Source organism: Aquarana catesbeiana, linkage group LG03 (assembly GCF_042186555.1).
Source record: "Aquarana catesbeiana isolate 2022-GZ linkage group LG03, ASM4218655v1, whole genome shotgun sequence".
NCBI classification, from domain to species: domain Eukaryota; kingdom Metazoa; phylum Chordata; class Amphibia; order Anura; family Ranidae; genus Aquarana; species Aquarana catesbeiana.
The window spans coordinates 3,323,005-3,346,821 of NC_133326.1; the positions used below are offsets into that span (position 1 = coordinate 3,323,005).

Genomic DNA, 23,817 nt, shown 5'->3' on the forward strand with positions numbered 1-23,817 from the left:
TAATTTAACAGTTAGTTATTATTGGTTAGTTAGTTATTCTTTCAAATTTTCGAATTATCGGGTTTTTGGATTTTCAAATTTTACGAATTTTAGAATTCATGAATTTACGAATATTCAAATTTACAATTATTCGAAAAAATTTGGGTTTTCGTTCATTCGGATATTTCCACAATTAACATATTTGTCCAAATTCGTTCAAAAACACAAATTCGGAACTAAACAAATTGCACGTGTCTACCATTGTAGCCCTTCCCAGATAGACTGCCAGTGAGGATGAACCACTTGAAGACCAGGCCACCTTCTGACACTTTTTGTTTACATGGAAAAATCTGTATTATTTGCTAGAAAATTACCTAAAACCCCCAAACATTATATATATATATATTTTAAGCAGAGGCCCTAGAGAATAAAATGTGCGGTGGTTTTTAAAATGCAATTTTTGGGGGAAAAAATTACACAAAAGGTGGGACATTATCAACACCTCCATTGGATGAAATGCGTCGGACAGATTTTCTTGTGCTGACGTCACGCTGCTGGGCGTTCCCGGGTCGGCAGCAGCTGTTTTATGTAAGTACAAAGAGACAAAAAACAGACAAAAAAATATAAACTCGGCGCTCGTTTGAGGAGAGACCCTGGAGGTGTACACAGATCAAATAAATGTGATTTATAAAAAGTCTCTCAATAAGAAGGACAAAGTCCATAGCAACAGTCTCTAAGATGAAGAGGGAGAGGAATCTATGTACCAGCACTAAGGGCAGCCAGTGTGAAGAGCTAGAAGCCGTCTCTGCAAAGCAACAAAGGAAAAGAAACACAGCGCCCCCTAAGTGCAGTATTGGTAAACCATTTAACCACTTACGGACCACCTGCCGATAACCCAGGTTTCCTCTTTTTTAGCGGGTGGTCCGCTTTCAGATAAAAGTGGTCTCTGCGGCGGATTGGCCGTAAGAGATCAAGAGTGCTTAAGAGATCACTTTTATCGGGGGCGGGAGAGGGCCCCACCCCTCTCCCGCCACGATTCGGTGCCCTCCGCCGCTTACCGGAGCCGTACAGGCAGAGCCTCCCCACCCCTATACTTGTAGAACGTTGGAGTGACACAGCTCACACATTTCCAGCACTTCCTTCCATGGTCACTGAGCCCAGCACCACCTCTTCAGGCCCTGCCAGCCCATCTGGCTGCAGCTGCCCCTTTCAATAGCCCTCCAGGCTAACGTCTCCATAGTCCTCCCAGACTGACACTCACCAGCCCACCCAGCTGGCTTCTCAGGAGATCTCATAGATGTGCTAACCTGCTCCCATTGTCCTCTCCTTGCTCCTGTGCCTCCAGGAAGTGGTTTCTCCATGTGTTGTGGGGGATCCTTCTAGCACCTGAGGTCCAAGGTCACCCCCCCCAGATTTGGGGGCACCCTCAAGGGTCACCAACAACCTCTTCAGCACTCCTTCTCCATCTTTCACCTGACTACCCCTACTGGCATGACTCGTGCCTATTTATAAGGTGCCTACCCCCTTCCAGCCCACTGTCCTCTGGGGATTGGTTAAGGACCTCATAAATAAGCCAAACAACTACTCCTAACCTCCACCCACTACATCTGGAAGCTTCTCCAAGGTTCCAGAAAACAGGGGGAGGCATCAGAGAAGCTGCTTGCTGAGTCACCCAGCCTCCCTGAGTCACTCAACCCTGACCCAGATTCAACCCAGGCCTGGCTCTCAGCCAAAACCAAATTTTCCTACACTAACAAACTTATATACTGTACATCTAGCACACCAGAGGGTGCTATAGTTATACATCAAGTTTTCATTAAAATACCAAACTCTTGAGCCTTATTTATCCCAGTGAGAGTTTATACACACGCTGTGGATTTTGTGACACAAGTCACGGGCGCACACGCTGCTATAATGGCAACCATTGGTTCCGGTGAGCGTTGGCTCTACAGGGAGATGGTGATTGGCCTCTCTTAGAAGAATACTTGGACGGGTGAAGGTGTCACATCTTCTCTTCAGTATAGATTTTTTTTTTGCACTGGACAACATTCTGTTACTGGGACCTGGGCCGTCTTTATCCACTTGCCGACCACCCTAACTGGGAATGGATGTCAAGATTTTCACGTTAAATACCGTTGTTATGGCAACAGCTAGCTGTCCGTACCCTAGTATCACTATTTACATCAGGTGGCCAGCTTTCACTTTTATAGGCGGAGAGAGAGGAGCTCCCGCCAATTCCCGGTCATTTCCGAGCTTACTAGAACCTGAGCTTATTTAATCAGATGAAACCGATGGCTGGGCAGGAAGTCCAGTGAGGGCAAGAAAAAAAAAACATTTTTCATAGTTTGTTATAAAATATTGCAAATAGGTCATTGGGCACTGATGAGAACAGCACTGATAGGTGGCACTGATGGGCACTGATGAGAAGGCAATAAGTGGCACTAAAGGGCGCTGATAAGCAGCTCTGATAGGCACTGATAGGTGGCACTGATGGGCACTGGTGAAAAGGCAATGATAAGTGGCACTGAAGGGCGTTGATAAGTAGCACTGATGGGCACTGATAGGCAGCACTGAAGGGCACTGATAGGTGGCACTGATGGGCACTGATAGGCTGTACTGAGGGGGCACTGATAGGCTGCACTGATGGGCACTGGTAAGTGTTGCTGATGGGTACTGATAGGTGACACTGATGAGGAGGCACTGATTGGCAGCACTGATGGCCACTAATTGGCAGCACTGATGGCCACTGATTGGCAGCACTGATGAGAACTGATTGGCATCACTGGTGGGCACTGATTGGCAGCACTGATGGGCACTGATTGGCAGCACTGGTGGGCCCTGATTGGCAGCACTAATTGGCAGCACTGATGGCCACTGATTGGCAGCACTGATGGGCACTGATTGACAGCACTGATGAGAACTGATTGGCATCACTGGTGGGCACTGATTGGCAGCACTGATGAGCACTGATTGGCAGCACTGGTCGGCCCTGATTGGCAGCACTGGTGGGCCCTGATTGGCAGCACTGATGAGCACCGATTGGCAGTACTGATGAGCACTAATTGGCAGCACTGGTGGGCACTGTTGGGACTGCACTGATAATTAGGACATTGATAATAGTCCTGGTGCCAATGTCCCTTTAACACAAGCCTGTTATCGGCTCTCCTCTCCTCACGCGGTTACCTTGAGGAAAGGAGTGCCGATAACCGGCTTGTGTTTACATCACGATCGGCTGTCATTGGACACAGCTGATCACGTGGTAAAGGACCGAAGGACTCGGCGATCGCAGAGCGCGCCACCCGCGCACCGCAGGGGGCATGGGGACAGCGCATTCCTGAGGGACGTCCATGTACGCCCTCCCGGCAAAGTAAGCCCACATTGTAGCCGTCTTCTGGACAGAAACTGGTTAAAATATGATGTAGATACAATCCTGTATGTGAGATGACTCCATGATTTCACTCTGATGGTAAACCAGCATAGGATTGGTAGGAACGGTCGGTGATTGATGTTCTCTTTGTCTTATGGGATTAATCAAACTATGGAGAGAACCGATAGAATCCCTCAGAACAATCCTTTGTATGTGCAATGAATTGCTTGGCCTATAGAAGTCTATGGAGGCGATTAATCACGGGAAGTTTTGAAATGCTCTTTAATTGCATGTGATATCGTCCGGGTTAATGACCAACTCGGAACCTTGTGGGAAGTCCCACGGGAATCCGAGCAGAAAAGGTGATCGATCATTAAGAAAATTACAATCATGTGACCAAAAATCACCCATCGAGCTCCCGAGGCTCTTCTATGGACGCTGGACTCCCTGGAAGATTCAACGTTTCGGTAGATGAGGATTGCCAAGTTCCCTCCGACGATCACAGACCAGCATGAAGATCGAGTATTTCTGAAAACAATAATTCCTTATTTGCTCTTTTTTTTTTTTTTTTTTTATGCGGTTTCTTGCCTGGATTCATCTGGAGAAGGTTGTTGGGACCTGCTAAGGATTAAAGTCATATTAAAGGTTCTTTTTTTTTTTCTAAATAACAAACACATGATACTTACCCACCTCTCTGGAATGGTTTTGCACAGAGCAGCCCCGATCCTCATCTTCTCGGGTCCCCTGCTGGTTTTTCTGGCTCCTCCCGCTTGCCCAGTGCCCCAATAGCAAGCCACTTGCTCCTGAGCCCCGCACTATGCGTCCATAAGACACACAGAACCACAGCTCAGCCCCCACCTCATTGGCTCACTGGCTGTGATTGACAGCAGTGGGAGCCAAAGAGGAGAGAGAGACCCAAGACAGCTGAGGCTCCCATGCACATCGCTGAATAGAGAGGGGGCTCAGGGGAGTATGGGGGGGGGAGCACACAAAAAGATTTTTTTTTACCTTCATGATTTATTATAATATATATATATAAACACAAATGTATACACTCACAATAAGTGCTTGGGTGGCAGGCCGTATAGATGGAAACTGTGTACTCTTGTGGATAGGTGGATCCGTCGTCTAGGGGGAGCCATTTCCAAAACTCCAGGAGATGGACACCATGGAGAGAGAGCGTTCAATCTCTAGGAACAACCTGTTACAATCTGTTGGCTACACCATCCCTTGGGCTGGCAGGTTGTTCTTAGAGCTTGAAAGCGCTCTCTCCATGGTGTCCATCAAAGCTCCAGTGGTCTCCTGCATTGTTGGCCTCAGTTTTCCTTGGACTGTGGGACTATCTCCTGGAGTGTTGGCAATGGCTCCCCCCAGATCAGTGATGGTGAACCTTGGCACCCCAGATGTTTTGGAACTACATTTCCCATGATGCTCATGCACTCTGCGGTGTAGTTCAGCATCATGGGAAATTCCAAAACATCTGGAGGTGCCAAGGTTCACCATCACTGCCCTAGACTATCCATGAGAGTACACACCTTACATCTTACTGCCTGCCACCCACGCACTTACTGTGAGTGTATACATTTGTGTTTTTATATATACACTATATTACCAAAAGTATTGGGACACCTGCCTTTACACGCACATGAACTTTAACCACTACGCATCCACGCTATGACCGAATGACGGCCACAGCACGGACCTGAATTCCCGGGAGGCCGTCATATGACGGCCTCCCCTGTGCACGCTCCCTGCGCGCGCCCTGCAGCGCTGTGATCACCGAGTCACTGAGACTCGGCTGATCACCGATCCGAGTAATGGGCCGGTCCCGGGCCCCTTACCATGTGATCAGCTGTCAGCCAATGACAGCTGATCACATGATGTAAACAAAAGATCGGTAATCTTTTTTTTTACTCACGCTGACAGCGGCTAGGATGTGAGGGACATCGGTCCCCAAGTGGAAGAGGCACATCTGCCTCATCAGTGCCACCTAATAGTGCCACCTAACAGTGTCCACAGTGCCACCTATCAATACCCACCGGTAGTGCCAATCAGTGCCACCTAACAGTGCCACCTAACAGTGCCCACAGTGCCACCTATCAATACCCACCGGTAGTGCCAATCAGTGCCACCTGGCAGTGCTGCCCATCACTGCCACCCATCAGTGCCCATCACTGCCGCCTATTAGTGCCCATCACTGCCGCCTCATCAGCGTACATCAATGAAGGAGAAAAATGACCCGTTTTAAATTTTTTATAACAAAATATTAAAAAAAAAACATTTTTTTTTTTAAAAATTCAGTTTTTTACATTTTTTTAACAAAAAGTAAAAACTGCAGAGGTGATCAAATACCACCAAAAGAAAGCTCTATTTGTGGGGGAAAAAAGATAAAAATTTCATTTGGGTACAGTGTTGTATGACCGCGCAATTGTCATTCAAAGTGCGTCAGTGCTGAAAGCTGAAAATTGGTCTGGATAGGAGGGGGGGTTTAAGTGCCCAGTAAGTAAGTGGTTAATAGCATCCCAGTCTTAGTCCGGAGGGTTCAATATTGAGTTGGCTCCGCCCTTTGCAGCTATAACAGCTTCAACTCTTCTGAGAAGGCCGTCCACAAGGTTTAGGAGGGTGTCTATGGGAATGTTTGACCATTCTTCCAGAAGAGCATTTGTGAGGTCAGGCACTGATGTTGGATGAGAACATCTGGCGATGGATGTTGCATGTTGGACTGGCCTATACACTATATTACCAAAAGTATTGGGACACCTGCCTTTACACACACATGAACTTTAATGGCATCCCAGTCTTAGTCCGTAGGGTTCAATATTGAGTTGGCCCACCACAAAGGGCGGAGCCAACTCAATTTTGAACCCTATGGACTAAGACTGGGATGTCATTAAAGTTCATGTGTGTGTAAAGGCAGGCGTCCCAATACTTTTGGCAATATAGTGTATATACATGTTACAGTGGTTGTAAACCCTTCCATATCCCCGGTGAACTGACTATCCTCAGGCGAAAAACACAGAGATAAAACAAATCCTCCTACATAAGTTTTACCCGTTTATTTGCAGTCTTCTCTTCTCTACAGCCCTTCAAAGTGCAGAATTGATAAAGCTTGTCTGAGCTGTCAGAAAGCAAGGAAGCTGAAGTTACACTCAGCGGAGCTTAGTGAGAGCCGACTGGAGAGAAGGGACATGGCCCCCTTCTACACAGCACACAGGAGCAGAGGCTGTCAATCACAGGCTGTGTGCCAGCACTCTCTCCCCTGTCACCTTTTTTATCTCTTGGTGTCAGGAAAACTTGTCAGAAGTGACTCATGCAGATAGCAGAGGAAGGAGGAGGAAGGAGGGAGGAGGACACTCATGTAGATAGCAAAGGAAGGAAGGGGGAGGGTAGAGGAAAGAGGGGGAGGGGAGAAGGACACTCATGCTGATAGCAGAGGAAGGAGGCAGCAGACAGAAATGACACTCAGTGCTCTGGAACGAGACAAGTACACACTATAGAGGGATATGGTAAGTACACACTATAGAGGGATATGGTAAGTACACACTATAGAGGGATATGGTAAGTACACACTATAGAGGGATATGGTAAGTACACACTATAGAGGGATATGGTAAGTACACACTATAGAGGGATATGGTAAGTACACACTATAGAGGGATATGGTAAGTACACACTATAGAGGGATATGGTAAGTACACACTATAGAGGGATATGGTAAGTACACACTATAGAGGGATATGGTAAGTACACACTATAGAGGGATATGGTAAGTACACACTATAGAGGGATATGGTAAGTACACACTATAGAGAGATATGGTAAGTACACACTATAGAGGGATATGGTAAGTACACACTATAGAGGGATATGGTAAGTACACACTATAGAGGGATATGGTAAGTACACACTATAGAGGGATATGGTAAGTACACACTATAGAGGGTTGTGCTTTGTTCATTTTTTTTCACATCAGAGGTTTACAACCAGTAGAGAGCCTCTCTGTGTTGAGGAGCTGTGAACGGGGCGCGCCGATCACGTCGGCAGGACGGGAGTTAAAGCTGATTTTTTTTTTTAATGACGCCTCTACATCTGTGTTGTTGGAAGGAACGCAGGCCTCACGTAGACGTCGCTCGCCGGGGTGAATACAGCTGCCGTCCTTAGCGCCGCTTAACGAAAAAGGGCCACGGCGTAATCCTACACAAAAAAACCTGCAGAGCATTACAAAACACGTTATATGGTGTCAGCCCGAACATCGCGGCAACATTGTGTTCCTTCTTCCTCTTCTCCGCCACAATGAGAACCCCGCAGAGAGACAGATCGCAGACTTGATTTTTTTTGCAGGTGTCAAAAAGAAAAAAAAAAAAAAAAAGAAAAATGAAGATAAGAAAACATTGTTAGGGGACCGGAGAGCTGCGGCGAGATCTCACTTTATTGGGAGAACGACAGCCGCTCAGACTGTAAGAAGAGGAAGAACAGACATTTCTACAACACAATAGTTAGACAATTTAGTCCCCCCGGGACACCAAAAGAAGAGAGTGTCATTTTCGGCTTGTTGGATGCAGAGTGGGGGAGGGGAGGGGGGAGCGCATGTACAATGTTTAATGGAAATAACGGCACTGATTTCACAATGGTGGATGGAAATCATCGTCAGCCACCAGCCAGCTAAAGTGGAACCCCGGGGATAAAGGGAGCCGTGTGTGTGGAGGCTTATGCCGCGTACACACGAGCGGACTTCTCGTCCGCCTGAACTCCGAAGGACTTTTCGATGGATTTTCGACGAAACGGACTTGCCTACTCACGATCCCACCAAAGTTCGATCGTTTTGACCGTGATGACGTACGACCGGACTAGCATAAGGAAGTTCCTAGCCAGTAGCCAATAGCTGCCCTTGCGTCATTTTCGGTCCATCGGACTAGCATACAGACGAACGTTTTTTTCGATGGGACTCGAGTCCGTCGGTAAGATATGAAACATGTTCTATTTCTAAAGTCCGTCAGATTTTTCGACAGAGAAGGTCCGATGAAGGTCCGATGAAGCCCACACACGGTCGAATTGTCCGACGGATTCGTTACGTCGGACCCTTGATGCCGAAAAGTCCGGTCGTGTGTACGCAGCATCACTCCTATTACTGTTCAATAGAGAAGATCCCGGGCAAATGTGAAAAACAGAACCAGGGAGTAAAGTCAAGTCATAGTGGAATAATTCAGACTTCTACGAGGGCTGTACCCAAAGTGATGCTGAAGTGGGCATAACATTTTTACATAGGTCTTCAAATTTCACATGTTGGTGGAGTTGCTCTTCCTCTATATAAATCATTCTCCTTCTTCTCATTCCCCTTCTCCTTTTTCTTCTCCTTCTCATTTTACTTCTTCTTCTCCTTCTACTGCTTATTCTCCTTCTCTTTCTCCTTCTTCTCCTTCTTCTTCTCCTCTTTCTCCTTTACCTTCTACTCCTTATTCTTCTCATCCTTTTTCTTCTCCTTGTTCATCTCCTCCTTCTACTCCTTATTTTCCTTTTACGATTCTTTCTCCTTCTCCTCGTCCTCCTTCTCCTTCACCTTCTCCTTCTTCTTCTTCTTCTCCTTCTCCTTCTACTCCTTATTCTCCTTTTACAATTCCTTCTCCTTCTCCTCCTCCTTCTTCTCCTTCTTCTCCTTTTTTCTTCTCCTTCTGTGATGTGTGGGTTTAATAGCTCTGGACTAACAGGAGAGAGGTGTTGGTATTGTTGGAAATAAGATAGCAGTCATTTTTCCTTCAAAAGGACTGATGTGCAATGAAGGTGCCGTGTAGATGGACCTTGTCCGAGTCCCGGGATGTTGCTTCTCTGATAGCCTCATGGAGAACATTCAGTAGATAACAAACCTTGGGATGGTTATTGAGGAGCACCCAGTACAAAAGTTTGTACACTCAGAGGTCCAATTGAAAAATTGAAATAAAAGTGACAATGGCGCCAATGAATTGGGGGGGGGGGGGGGTGCCTCTTCCTTACATCCATGAATCTGATTGAATTGGAGATGAGATACAATTAGAAGACCTCCAATGGGGTTAGATCCAAATGGTCAAACCTGGTCACACTGCAAATTTGTTTTTCAATCTTCTCCTGAAATGTGTTGGACCCATCTGCCTCTTTTATTCAATAAACATTTCAATTTGACCTTTGAGTCTCATGAAAGCTTTTTGTACCGAGCGCTCCTCAAGACCCACCCCATGGAACCCTGGTGGAGGAACATTCATCTACAATGTCACAGAAGGGTTAGATGCAATAAAAATGTTTAGTATTCCAGTATTAGGGAACAGACCGAGCAACGTGTTTCCTCAAAAAAAAAAAAAAAGTTCATGACGAATGTCTTGTATGATAAACGCGGTATATGAGTTATCGGTCATATTTTAGTCAGACAAAAGAAACAACAGTAGGCTCTGTATCCATATTTTATACATATTGTTTGCTATTTCCTTTGTTAATTAACATGTCAGTTATAATGAATGTGGAGTGCCGTGTATTCCACCCCTCCCCCACTAAGTACAATCTTTAATATGAACTCAAAGGCGACTATTTTCACCGGTGAATTATCCAATGCTTGTGATTGTGTAGCCTGGGGCCGGCCATAGATTTAACTACCGATTTTTACTTTTACAGCTTTTTTTTACAGATATCGTGTATATATTATTATTATACAGAATTTATAGTCCGCCAACAGTTAGCGCAGCGCTTTGCAATAAAAAGAGGTGACAGTGCGATTACAATACAGGTCAATGCAGAAGGAATAGGAGGGCCCGGCTCATGGAGCTTACAATCTAAAGGGAGGGGGGAGGTGGCACAGAAGGTAATAGCTGCGGGGGATGATCTGATGGAGGTGACTCGGGGACAGTTCTCATGTGGGGGTGGGGGAGGTTTCCCTGAATAAGTAACTTCTCAGGGATTGCCTAAAGGTGGACAGGGTAGGGGCTGATCGGATATACTGGGGTAGGGAGTTCCAGAGGATGGGAGAGGCTCTGGAGTTCCAGAGGATGAGAGAGGCTCTGGAGAAGTCCTGAAGGCGAGCATAGAAGGAGGTAATAAGGGAGCTAGAGAGCAGGAGGTCCTGGGAGGATCGGAGGGGATGATTTGGGCGATATCTGCAAATGAGGTTGGTGATGTAGATGGGGGGCGATGTTGTGGATGGCCTTGTATGTTGTGGTTAGTTTTTGAATTTTATAAGATGGGGGAGGGATGGGGTATTTTCAGCAAATTAAAAAAAAAGTTTTGGATTTAGATATACCTAAAGGGCTTTGTTTAGGGATAAGTTCCAGTTAAAGTATGTAGCCCTCTTTCCTGAGTGAGAGAGTGTGATTGATAATAAAGTTGGCAGGGACGGCACCCAGGACAGGCCCCCCCAGCCAGGACAGGGCCCCCACCCAGGACAGGTCCCCCAGCCAGGACAGGCCCCCCAGCCAGGACAGGGCCCCCACCCAGGACAGGGCCCCCAGCCAGGACAGGCCCCCCAGCCAGGACAGGGCCCCCAGCCAGGATAGGGCCTCCACCCAGGACAGGGCCCCCAGCCAGGACAGGCCCCCCAGCCAGGACAGGGCCCCCAGCCAGGATAGGGCCTCCACCCAGGACAGGGCCCCCACCCAGGACAGGGCCCCCACCCAGGACAAGGCCACCACCCAGGACAAGGCCACCACCCAGGACAGGCCCCCCAGCCAGGACAGGGCCCCCAGCCAGGATAGGGCCTCCACCCAGGACAGGGCCCCCACCCAGGACAGGGCCCTTACCCAGGACAAGGCCACCACCCAGGACAGGCCCCCCAGCCAGGACAGGGCCCCGAGCCAGGATAGGGCCTCCACCCAGGACAGGGCCCCCACCCAGGACAGGGCCCCCACCCAGGACAAGGCCACAACCAGGACAGGCCCCCCAGCCAGGACAGGGCCCCCAGCCAGGATAGGGCCTCCACCCAGGACAGGACCCCCACCCAGGACAGGGCCCCCACCCAGGACAAGGCCACCACCCAGGACAGGCCCCCCAGCCAGGACAGGGCCCCCAGCCAGGATAGGGCCTCCACCCAGGACAGGGCCCCCACCCAGGACAGAGTCTCCACCCAGGACAGGGCCCCCACCCAGGACAGGGCCTCCATCCAGGACAGGACCCCCAGCCAGGACAGGGCCCCCAGCCAGGATAGGGCCTCCACCCAGGACAGGGCCCCCACCCAGGACAGGGCCCCCACCCAGGACAAGGCCACCACCCAGGACAGGCCCCCCAGCCAGGACAGGGCCCCCAGCCAGGATAGGGCCTCCACCCAGGACAGGGCCCCCACCCAGGACAGAGCCCCCACCCAGGACAGAGTCTCCACCCAGGACAGAGTCTCCACCCAGGACAGGGCCCCCACCCAGGACAGGGCCTCCATCCAGGACAGGACCCCCAGCCAGGATAGGGCCTCCACCCAGGACAGGGGCCCCAGCCAGGATAGGGCCCTCAGCCAGGATAAGGCCTCCACCCAGGACAGGGCCTCCATCCAGGACTGGGCTCTCACCCAGGACAGGGCCCCCAGCCAGGATAGGGTCTCCACCCAGGATAGGGCACCCACCCAGGATAGGGCACCCAGCCAGGATGGGAACTGCACCTAGGACTGGGCTGTTACCCAGGACAGGGCCCCAAGCCAGAAAAGGGCCCCCATCCAGTACAGGGCCTCCATCCAGGACTGGGCTCTCACCCAGGACAGGGCCCCCAGCCAGGATGGGGGCTCCATCCAGGACAGGGCCCCAAGCCAGAAAAGGGCCCCCAACCCAGTACAGGGCTTCCATCCAGGACTGGGCTCTCACCCAGGACAGGGCCCCCAGCCAGGATGGGGGCTCCACCCAGGACAGGACCCCCAGCCAGGATAGGGCCTCCATCTAGGACTAGGCTCTCACCCAGGACAGGGCTCCAACCCAGGATAGGGTCTCCACCCAGGATAGGGCCCCCAGCCAGGATAGGGCTTCCACCCAGGACAGGGCCTCCATCTAGGACTAGGCTCTCACCCAGGATAGGGTCTCCACCAAGGACAGAGCCCCAATCCAGGATAGGGCCTTCATCCAGGCCTAGGCTCTCACCCAGGACAGGGCTCCAACCCAGGATAGGGTCTCCACCCAGGATAGGGCCCCCAGCCAGGATAGGGCTTCCACCCAGGACAGGGCCTCCATCTAGGACTAGGCTCTCACCCAGGATAGGGTCTCCACCCAGGACAGGGACCCAAGCTAGGATAGGGCCCCCAGCCAGGATAGGGCCTTCATCCAGGACTAGGCTCTCACCCAGGATAGGGCCCCCAGCCAGGATAGGGCCTTCATCCAGGACTAGACTCTCACCCAGGACAGGGCCCCCAGCCAGGATAGGGTCTCCACTCAGCATAGGGCACCCACCAAGGGCAGGGCCTCCATCCAGTACAGAACCTCTGTGAGTGAAAAATGTAAAATAAAAAAAATAATAAAATAAAAATGTAAACAAATTTTACAAATTAAAATAACTAAATAAATAAAAAATTTAAAGAATGAAAAAAAAGAGAAATATACATTGTATTACCTGTTTCTTCATTTTTTTTGATATGCAACACATCTTTGTACCACCATTTTTCTGAATAAATAAAAAAGTTTGTAAACAAAAAAAAAAAGAAGGGTTATAACCCTCCTTCATTCTATCAAAACTAAAAAAAAAAAAAAAAAAAATGTGTTGCCTTTAGTTCTGCTTTAAGGGTTAAGTGTTAGATTCGTTTTCTTTTTTTTTTTATCTATAGGAGTGGTAAATGATTTATTTTTTTTTTTTTTTCGTTTTTCAGCTGTGATGAGGTTATTATTGCTGAAACAAGGCCGCTAACCACCAGGCAATTTTATTTTTTCACGGAAAGCTAGCACAGCGTAGTATGTGGACATTGCAGGCACGTATTATATCAGGAATAGACAATTTTTTTTTTTTTCTTCTTTTATTTTTTTTTTTTATTTTTGTGCCGTTATTGAATGAAAAAACACAAGAACTTGTTCTCCTGCCAGATCAAATAAAAGGCAATCTCGGGTAACAGGTGTTCGGGTTAATCAAAGCTAGCTTGTCGAACGACACAGGAGAGGGAGGACGGCGGCTTCTTCTCGGGCACGCGGCGTCGCGCTATCGGCCACCAAACTCTGCGTGGCATTTGGACGCACGCTTGGCTGAGCGCTAAGCCGCATTTGATCATTTCCAGGTTAATTTCACATTCTTCTCAGGGATGGGAGCAATGAGTAAATAGATGTGTTCCTGGAGATAAGCCGGGCACATGGAGGGGGGAAAAAAAAAAAAAGGCGACGTGCCTTCAACGCGCGCCGTCCTCCTGACACGCTGTGTGCGCTCTTGGCCGCTCTCCGCCACATGGCTGCGTTTGCACTTGAGCTCAGCTGGTTGAAGGAAACAAACTGAATTAACTGTGATGGAGCCAAGAGATGCAAGTCCTTATTACAAGGCTGTTATTGCTTCCTACTTGTGCTGGACTGGGACTATGTCTGCTCCAGAGCAATCCTTATTTTTTACGATCTGTGCATTAGTATTGTTAAAGTAGAATGAGGCTAAACATGCACTATATTACCAAAAGTATTGGGACACCTGCCTCTTACATGAGCTTTAATGGCATCCCGGTCTTAGTCCGTAGGGTTCAATATTGAGTTGGCTCCGCCCTTTGCAGCTATAACAGCTTCACCTCTTCTGGGAAGGCCGTCCACAAGGTTTAGGAGGGTGTCTATGGGAATGTTTGACCATTCTTCTCGAAGAGCATTTGTGAGGTCAGGCACTGATGTTGGAGGAGAAGGTCTGGCTCGCAGTCTCATCCCAAAGGTGTTCTATTGGGTTGAGGTCAGGACTCTTACATATAGTTTCATAATAGGTGAGTCCATCAAGTCCAACCTATGTGTGTGATTATGTGTCAGTATTACATTATATATCTCTGTATATTGCGGTCATTCAGGTGATTATCTAATAGTTTCTTGAAGCTATCAATGCTCCCCGCTGAGACCACCGCCTGTGGAAGGGAATTCCACATCCTTGCTGCTCTTACAGTAAAGAACCCTCTACGTAGTTTAAGGTTAAACCTCTTTTCTTCTAATTGTAATGAGTGGCCACGAGTCTTGTTAAACTCTCTTCTGTGAAAACGTTTTCTCCCTATTGTGGGGTCACCAGTCCGGTATTTATATATTGTGGGGTCACCAGTCCGGTATTTATATATTGTGAGGTCACCAGTCCGGTATTTATATATTGTGGGGTCACCAGTCCGGTATTTGTATATTGTGGGGTCACCAGTCCGGTATTTATATATTGTGGGGTCACCAGTCCGGTATTTGTATATTGTGGGGTCACCAGTCCGGTATTTGTATATTGTGGGGTCACCAGTCCGGTATTTGTATATTGTGGGGTCACCAGTCCAGTATTTATATATTGTGGGGTCACCAGTCCGGTATTTGTATATTGTGGGGTCACCAGTCCGGTATTTGTATATTGTGGGGTCACCAGTCCGGTATTTGTATATTGTGGGGTCACCAGTCCGGTATTTATATATTGTGGGGTCACCAGTCCGGTATTTATATATTGTGGGGTCACCAGTCCGGTATTTGTAAATTGTGGGGTCACCAGTCCGGTATTTGTATATTGTGGGGTCACCAGTCCAGTATTTGTATATTGTGGGGTCACCAGTCCGGTATTTGTATATTGTGGGGTCACCAGTCCGGTATTTATATATTGTGGGGTCACCAGTCCGGTATTTATATATTGTGGGGTCACCAGTCCGGTATTTATATATTGTGGGGTCACCAGTCCGGTATTTATATATTGTGGGGTCACCAGTCCGGTATTTATATATTGTGGGGTCACCAGTCCAGTATTTATATATTGTGGGGTCACTAGTCCAGTATTTATATATTGTGGGGTCACCAGTCCGGTATTTATATAATGAAATCATATCCCCTCTCAAGCATCTCTTCTCCAGAGAGAATAAGTTCAGAGCTCACAACCTTTCCTCATAACTAAGATCCTCCAGACCCTTTATTAGCTTTGTTGCCCTTCTTTGTAGTCGCTCCATTTCCAGTACATCCTTCCTGAGGACTGGTGCCCAGAACTGGACCGCATACTCCAGGTGCGGCCGGACCAGAGTCTTGTAGAGCGGGAGAATTATCGTTTTATCTCTGGAGTTGATCCCTTTTTAATGCCAATATTCTGTTTGCTTTGTTAGCAGCAGCTTGGCATTGCATGTCTTTGCTGAGCCTATCATCTACTAGGACCCCCAGGTCCTTTTCCATCCTAGATTCCCCCAGAGGAATCTCTGTGCAGGCCAGTCAATTTCCTCCACCCCAAACTCGCTCATCCATGTCTTTATGGACCTTGCTCTGTGCACCGGTCCAAACCATTTGGTGGAGGGGGGATTATGGTTTGGGGGGGTGGAGGGGGGATTATGGTGTGGGGGGGGGGGTGGATTATGGTGTGGGGTTGTTTTTCAGGGGTTGAGCTTGGCCTCTTAGTTCCAGTGAAGGGAACTCTTAAGGCGTCAGCATACCAAGACATTTTGGACAATTTCATGCTCCCAACTTTGTGGGAGGAGTTTGGGGACGGCCCCTTCCTGTTCCAACATGACTGCCCACCAGCGCACAAAGCAAGGTCCATAAAGACATGGATGAGCGATTTTGGGGTGGAGGAACTTGACTGGCCTGCACAGAGTCCTGACCTCAACTTGATAGAACATCTTTGGGATGAATTAGAACGGAGACAGTGAGCCAGGTCTTCTCGTACAACATCAGTGCCTGACCTCACAAATGCTCTTCTGGAAGAATGGTCAAACATTCCCATAGACACCCTCCTAAACCTTGTGGACGGCCTTCCCAGAAGAGTTGAAGCTGTTATAGCTGCAAAGGGCGGAGCCAACTCAATATTGAACCCTACGGACTAAGACTGGGATGGCATTAAAGTGCATGTGTGTGTAAAGGCAGGCGTCCCAATACTTTTGGTTATATAGTATATATTTAGCTTTATTCTCTTGAGGACAGGTACACTTTAACAATACTATTGCACATATCGTAAAAAAATAAGGAATGCGTTGGAGCAGACATATTGTAAAGGCAGACGTCCCAATACTTTTGGCAATATAGTGTACATCATATTGGAGTGTAATGCCCCATCTGACACCATGACAAGAGAGATACTATTGGTGGGCTTTCATTACACTCCGATATGATGAACACTGTATATCACTATATAACACTTACAAGGTGACACAGTGATAGGACAGTAGACTGGAGACCGGAGATACCGACAGCCTTTGCCCCAGGGAGCAGGATGCAGCCTGGTCGTCCATATCCAAAGGGGAGGCTTTACAGAGGGTTGGCGTGGTTCCTGTGCTTTCCCTACTCATCCGGGAACCTTTCCCTGGCTCTAAGTACTGTCCCTGGCAGACAGGCAACCTGTCCCTCCACAAGCCACACACAAAATGCGTGCCCAGATCAAGGACCCAGCGTCTTAAATAAACTCTGCCTGACCCACGATGGCCGCCAAAGTCACATGGGGTGCCAACATCCAAATGGATAACTGCCTCCCTGTCACTGAGGAAACTATAGAGTAACTGGGTTCCTCTGACCTTCCTCCCCCATCTGCATTGCTGCCTCGGATGAGCTCCACCTGTAGTGGAAAAAATAGACTACACCTGCCTACATGGCCGTGATCTCTAGCAGTCTTGTGCAATGTGTCTCCAGTCTATGATTGTCTCTGGAAGCAGATTACTAATCTCCAACATCTCCTATGGCATACTCACAGTCTCCTCCAGTATGTCCGCAGTCTCTGACCAACTCTTTTATGATTTTCATAGGCTTTGACCACCTCTTGTATCATGCCCACATTCCCTGATCCTCTCTTGTATCACGTCTGTGATCTCTGACCATCTCTTGGATCATGTCTGCAATCTCTGACTATCTCTTGGATCATGTCTGCAGTCTCTGACCACCTCTTGGATCATGTCTTTAATCTCTGACCATCTCTTGTATCACGTCTGTGATCTCTGACCATCTCTTGTATCATGTCTGTGATCTCTGACCATCTCCTGTATCATGTCTGCAGTCTCTGACCATCTCTTGTATCATGTCTGCAGTCTCTGACCATCTCCTGTATCATATCTGTGATCTCTGACCATCTCTTGTATCATGTCTGCAGTCTCTGACCATCTCCTTTATTGTGTATGTGGTCTCTGACCATCTCCTGTATCATGTCTGCAGTCTCTGACCATCTCCTGTATCATGTCTGCAGTCTCTGACCATCTCTTGTATCATGTCTGCAGTCTTACATCATTTTATTCACTATATTTTTCATGCAGCCCTTTGGTGATGTCAGGGGGCCACACTTGAGGCCCCACATGTCAAGAAAGTTGACCACCACTGGCTTATATATTCCATTAGGGTCATTAAGAAACCCTATCATGTCTCAGGCTCCTGCAGGAGAGAAGAGTTATTATACTGACCTCTCTGGTGGCCCATGTGTTCTACCTCCTCTTATACTCAAGGAAGCCAAGGACTCAACCACGTGCCTATCGGCATCTAGAGCAGGGGTCTCCAAACTTTATAACGAGGGGGTTAGTTTACTATCCTTCAGACTTTAAGGGGCCATACTGTTGCCATTGGGAGTAGAAAAGGTCCCCACATCAGCGGGAAGAATTGTGCCCCATCGTTGATGTCAGTAGGAGGAATTGTGCCCCCATTGTTGATGTAATTGGGAGGAATTGTGCACCATTGTTGATGTCATTGGAAGGAATTATGCCCCCATTGTTGATGTCATTGGGAGGAATGGTTCTAATTGTTGATGTCATTGGGAGGAATTTTGCCCCATCATTGGTGTCAGTGGCAGGAGTCGTGCCCCAACGTTGGTGTCATTGGAAGGAATTGTGCCCCATTCTTGGTATTGCGGGGGAGAAATTATGCCCCAAGGGCCGGATAAAAGCAAGCAAAGGGCCGCATCTGGCCCCCGGGACGCAGTTTGGAGACCACTGATCTAGAGGATATGCCTCCGGCTTCTATCACTCTTCATTTGCAATATGCAGGAGATGTCTTTAGATGCACATCGCTGGCTCACGGCCCTTCTTCTCCGGGGACTCTGGATGCTGTATTCCTGGTCTTCATATTTTGGAAGCAGATGTACTTTCCTAAAGTAAAAAAAAAAATTAAAATGAAAGGAGCGAACGGCTTCCAATGGGTCAGCTGACATTGTCCGTCCGCTACCCACAAATGGCTCGGATCTCGGTAAAGTTTCTTCTGGTAGGGATTGCTTCTCTCATCTTTTGTTAGAAGTAATTAGTAGAACAATGCCGACCTCTGTGAATCCTTCCCATACCAGACTAGCAGGACATCATCCAAATCACCGAACGTCATTAACATTAATTGTACTTACCATCAACGCACGCAAACCTTCTATAAATCTTCAGAACAAATCTGCATGTTGTAAAAACACCATAAAAGTTCCTCATTTAATACTCCGAGAGATGTATGGAGCGTTTCTATCGATTAGCTGACTTCATTTATATCCCCCATTGAATTGATGCCGCAATTAGTCATGAATTATAATAATATTGCTATTGCAGCGCTACGAATGGCTGATATTGGAAAATGTTTATTGAACGATCGGTGCCTGGAGAAGAACGCTGACATTACGAGGGGATGCGCGTTCCTTTTTACAAATGGAGATGTCATGATGTTCTACGATGCAGATTGTAGCCGTGAATTGTGGACATCTCGTCCTTTCACCAAACACAATAGTCATTGTCCAGAGTATTGAGTCGGGGCTGACAACCTACAACACAACCACTTACCTGAGACAATGCATGAGAATAGGAAGGAGGATTCCCCGCCAGATACATCGGCGTCTGCAGTGCCGGGCCGTACAATGGTTTATCTTCCTACAGTGTCCTTCATTCTACCAGAGTCCCCTATTCTACATCCCGTACCATGAGGACCCTGAGGAGCGTCACCACAGGCCACATACTTATCACTATGGTCCAGGCTTATTAAAGGGGAACTCCATTTTCACAGAAACAAATTATATAAAATAACATAACAATATACATATATATATATATATATATTGCACTGGTGGGCAGTCATGTTGGAACAGGAAGGGGCCATCCTCAAACTCTTCCCACAAAGTTGGGATCTTGAAATTGTCCATAATGTCTTGGTATGCTGATGCCTTAAGAGTTCCCTTCACTGGAACCCAACCCCTGAAAAACAACCCCACACCATAATCCCCCCTCCACCCCCCGACACCATAATCTCCCCCTCCACCAAACAACCCCCCCCCCCCACGCCATAATCCCCCCTCCACCAAATTATTTGGACCAGTGCACAAAGCAAGCTCCATAAAGACATGGAAGAGCGAGTTTGGGGTGGAGGAACTTGACTTGCCTGCACAGAGTCCTGACCTCAACCCCATAGAACACCTTTGGGATGAATTAGAACGCAGACTGCGGGCCAGACCTTTTCGTCCAACATCAGTGCCTGACCTCACAAATGCTCTTCTGGAAGAATGGTCAAACATTCCCATAGACACCCTCCTAAACCTTGTGGATGGCCTTCCCAGAAGAGTTGAAGCTGTTATAGCTGCAAAGGGTGGAGCCAACTCAATATTGAACCCTCCGGACTAAGACTGGGAGGCCATTAATGTACATGTGCGTGTAAAGGCAGGTGTCCCAATACTTTTGGTAATATAGTGTATATATAACATATATATATATATAAAGTATTATTATTTATAATAAAAACAAAACATAACATATACAATTGTACCCAAGTCATATTGTATTTTAAAAAGTAACGTCACATTCATGGGAGAAAAAATAGCAAATAAAAACTTTAGATAACATATACAGGATGTTCCGGGGCCATTGCTGCATACTGTCACTGTCAGCCATAACCCCGCTATCAAAATTTTCAGTTGGTGATTCTCTATCTTGTACAAGTGATCCGAGCAACCGATTAGCTGCTGGATCGCTTTTCAGGCAGAAGGACCCCACATCTCTCCTCTACCCTTGAAAGCACCGGATAAATGTTTTTTTTTCTTGTTTTTTGTGTTTTTTGTCTCATCCTTTGAAGAGTAGTACACTCAATATTATGTAGATGACGATAAGGCAGTACAGCCGGCCCTTCTGTTCAGAGCGGGGACCCAGACATCTGCCGAGCGGGAGGGCCAGCTGTACTTCCTTATTACTGACACTTGTGACTCTTATGCATCTCCCCTGTGGTGCTGTCGGCTTTTGCACTGCAGGGGAATCGGTTCTAGGATCTGCACCCCTTTTCTACCTGCTGTCAGGCCCACCTGTGAGACCCCCCCACCCCCGCAGCATTGCTGGATTCCCTCCTCTCCTCTCCCATTGGCTGCTGCGGGCACACAGGGGGATGTTTTAGAATAGAAAGCAGGGGGAAGGGGGCGGTAAATAGGTCATATTTACCAGCCCCTTCTTTTTTCCTGAAAGCGGAGTTCCTCCCAAAAATGGAACTTTTGCTTTAAGGGAAGGTGACCCCCTGAAATGCTACATTTGGCATGTCATTTTTTTTGGGGGGGGGAGCGGAAACCCTCTTTTTAGAGGGTTCCAGTTCCCACTTCCTCCCGGCGCACTGCGGCACCGGAAGGGAGATCACCTCTCCCTCTCGGCAATCATCTGGGACCTGTGACGTGTCCCAGATTATTGCCCGGCCAGTCACAGCATGCGGCGCGGCTCGCGCATGCGCAGTGTGTCCCCGGCTGTGAAGCCACAAGCCGGGCGCCCACAGTGACAATGCCGGCGCCGCAGAGAGGAGGAGGAGACGAGTGGGGCTTCGTTCCCCCCGCATCGCTGGACCCTGGGACAGGTAAGTGTCCGATTATTAAAAGTCAGCAGCTGCAGTATTTGTAGCAAAAATATTATTTGATATTTTCAAAGGGGCTGTGGGGCCCCTGTCAGGTAGGCCGTACGGGGCCCCTTTCAGGTAGGCCGTATGGGGTCCCTGTCAGGTAGGCCGTACGGGGCCCCTGTCAGGCAGGCCATACGGGGCCCCTGTCGGGTAGGCCGTATGGGGCCCCTAAACTATATATTAAAAGTGTAGCGCTAAAGTGAAAAAATAGGTGTAAAGGTATAGGACAGAAGGATATCTATTTAAATTTGGAAAAGCAAATGACCTTATCTGATCCCAAACCTGAAAGGTATGTGTACTAAATGGTGCAGTGAATAAGGATATAACATCCAATAACAACACACCTGTGACCAAGTGAAAGAGCTCTATCCTATCAGAGAGAGCATAAAACAATACAAAAACGAAAATCATAAATATAATAATATGCAATCAAAACTCATCTGTGGTGGAAAAATTATATAATGTCAAAAAAACATCCACAATGCAAGTGGGGAGGTGTGCCTCCCAAATAAACCATAAAAACATAATAAATTAGTCCATATTATGTATGGCGTGATCAACTCCAATTGAATCCCAGGCGGGTAACATCACAACTAAAAATCCGAATCTGAGTAAGGGATGGAATACTCTTACCGACTTGGGTGGACTCACAGGCCGTTGGCGGTGAGTCAATAAGGCTTGTACTGTCTTAAGATGAATGACAGTGTCAGGATAGCTTGTACACCGGAAGGGTTCCTCTTCAAATGGGGGGCCAGGATCCTGCCCCAAAGGGTCTGTACGGTCACCGTCTTTCTCAGCATGCATGGACCATATATGAAGAAAAAACAAGGAGCCTCCACATGGTGTAAATCCAAAGATTATTTTTCAGATAGTATTTATTAGATCACTCAAGATCATCAGGCAATCCATAAAAGTTAAAAATAGGCAGAATCGATTCCAGTAGTACAAAGTAAATAAAAATTGGTAAGCGTGGTAAAAAGTGGCTGGGTACAGCAAAGAAACCCGACCGGTTTCGTCTAAAAAGACTTCGGCTGGGGTATATGCCATCCCGCCACCTCCACGCTTATATACATTCATAATAATGATGTCCTAAAAACAGCTGTTACAGCGTCGTGCGCGCTGACTTCCTGAATTCAAAGCGTGCGTTCCATACGAAGTCACGTGTGAACACATTAGCCAATGGGGAGACGAACTAATAGCACCGCCTCTATCCACCAAGCCTCGATGTGGATCTTGTCACGTTGTGCGCACTCCTTGGACAGAGGAGTCCGTTCCTCAGTTACTCACCCAATCAGAGCCAACGCCGTATGACGTACACACGACCTCCATCATGTGACAGCGTCTGACGTGCCGATAGGTGTACATCATTGTATTACACCGGAAGTGAAACACACATCACAAAGGCTATTGGAACGCAAATGTGTTCCAAATGGGTCATTGAGGATTTCTATTAGAACGTGATAAATTATATATCTAAACCGAATTGCAGTGATCATTATAATCTCCCAAAATAATAAATATATAAACCAAAATTTGGAATGCAAATGGATAACCCTGTTAATTAAACTAAAATGTACATTGCGGAAGTCAGTAGGCATTATGGCTACATTGTAAACAATAAAAACAAAAAGAATTATTTTTAATTTAAAATGCATTGGCCATTCTTGTACAAAAATATAATTATATGCCTTAGTACCCATCTAAATCATGTTAGGTCATGGCGCATATGAGGCCAATGCCCCCTAGAGGAATAAGGAGCCATACTACAAATACATACTTAACAGCATTTCTCTCATAAGTATAAAAAAAATTAAACTAAATTATATAAAATTAAATAGATTGTATATATGAAATGAGCATAACAGTAAATGTAGAACTAATCTCTAGAGGTGTAAAGCCACCATACACTATTATTTGAGAGCAAAGCCCGAAAGTACCTAGCACAAATATAGCTGATTTTAATTACCAATATAAAGAGTAAACCTAAAAGGAAAGAGAATAGAGGGAAAAATCAAGATTGGTTAATAAATGAATTGATGTCCCACTCAACATTTAGCCCATGTGGCGTAAAACATCTTAATTGGTATATCCAAAAAGTTTCGAGCTTTGATACTCCTCAGGGGTATGGGGCCCCTGTCAGGTAGGCCATACGGGGCCCCTGTCAGGTAGGCCGTACGGGGCCCCTGTCAGGTAGGCCATACGGGGCCCCTGTCAGGCAGGCCATACGGGGCCCTTGTCAGGTAGGCCGTACGGAGCCCCTGTCAGGTGGGCCGTATGTGGCCCCCGTGATTTCTAACAGCAGCCATGGTAGATGGTAATAATGTTAGGATTGATCGGTGTATGCTTTTAGCAGTACTTAGTTTTGTTGTTGTTGTCTGCTCCTTTGGGGATAGTACCTAAAAAAAATTCCCGTTTGCTATTTGTGTTTTTTGTATTCTATAATCTCTTAATAATTAATAATGTCCATCTAAATACTCAATTGGTTTATACCTTGCAATGACAAATCAATGATAAGGTTCTCTTTAGAGAACAAAGAGACAGTAGGGTTGCCACCTCATCCCTTTAAACCTGAACACATATGAATTACAC

At 47.3% G+C, this 23,817-nt stretch overlaps 1 protein-coding gene across 2 annotated transcripts in view; it reads left to right on the top strand.

Annotated features, from left to right (window-relative positions):
• UNC5D (unc-5 netrin receptor D) overlaps positions 1-23,817 on the top strand; it is a 924,160-nt gene that overhangs the window by 753,700 nt on the left and 146,643 nt on the right. The window lies entirely within an intron of this gene.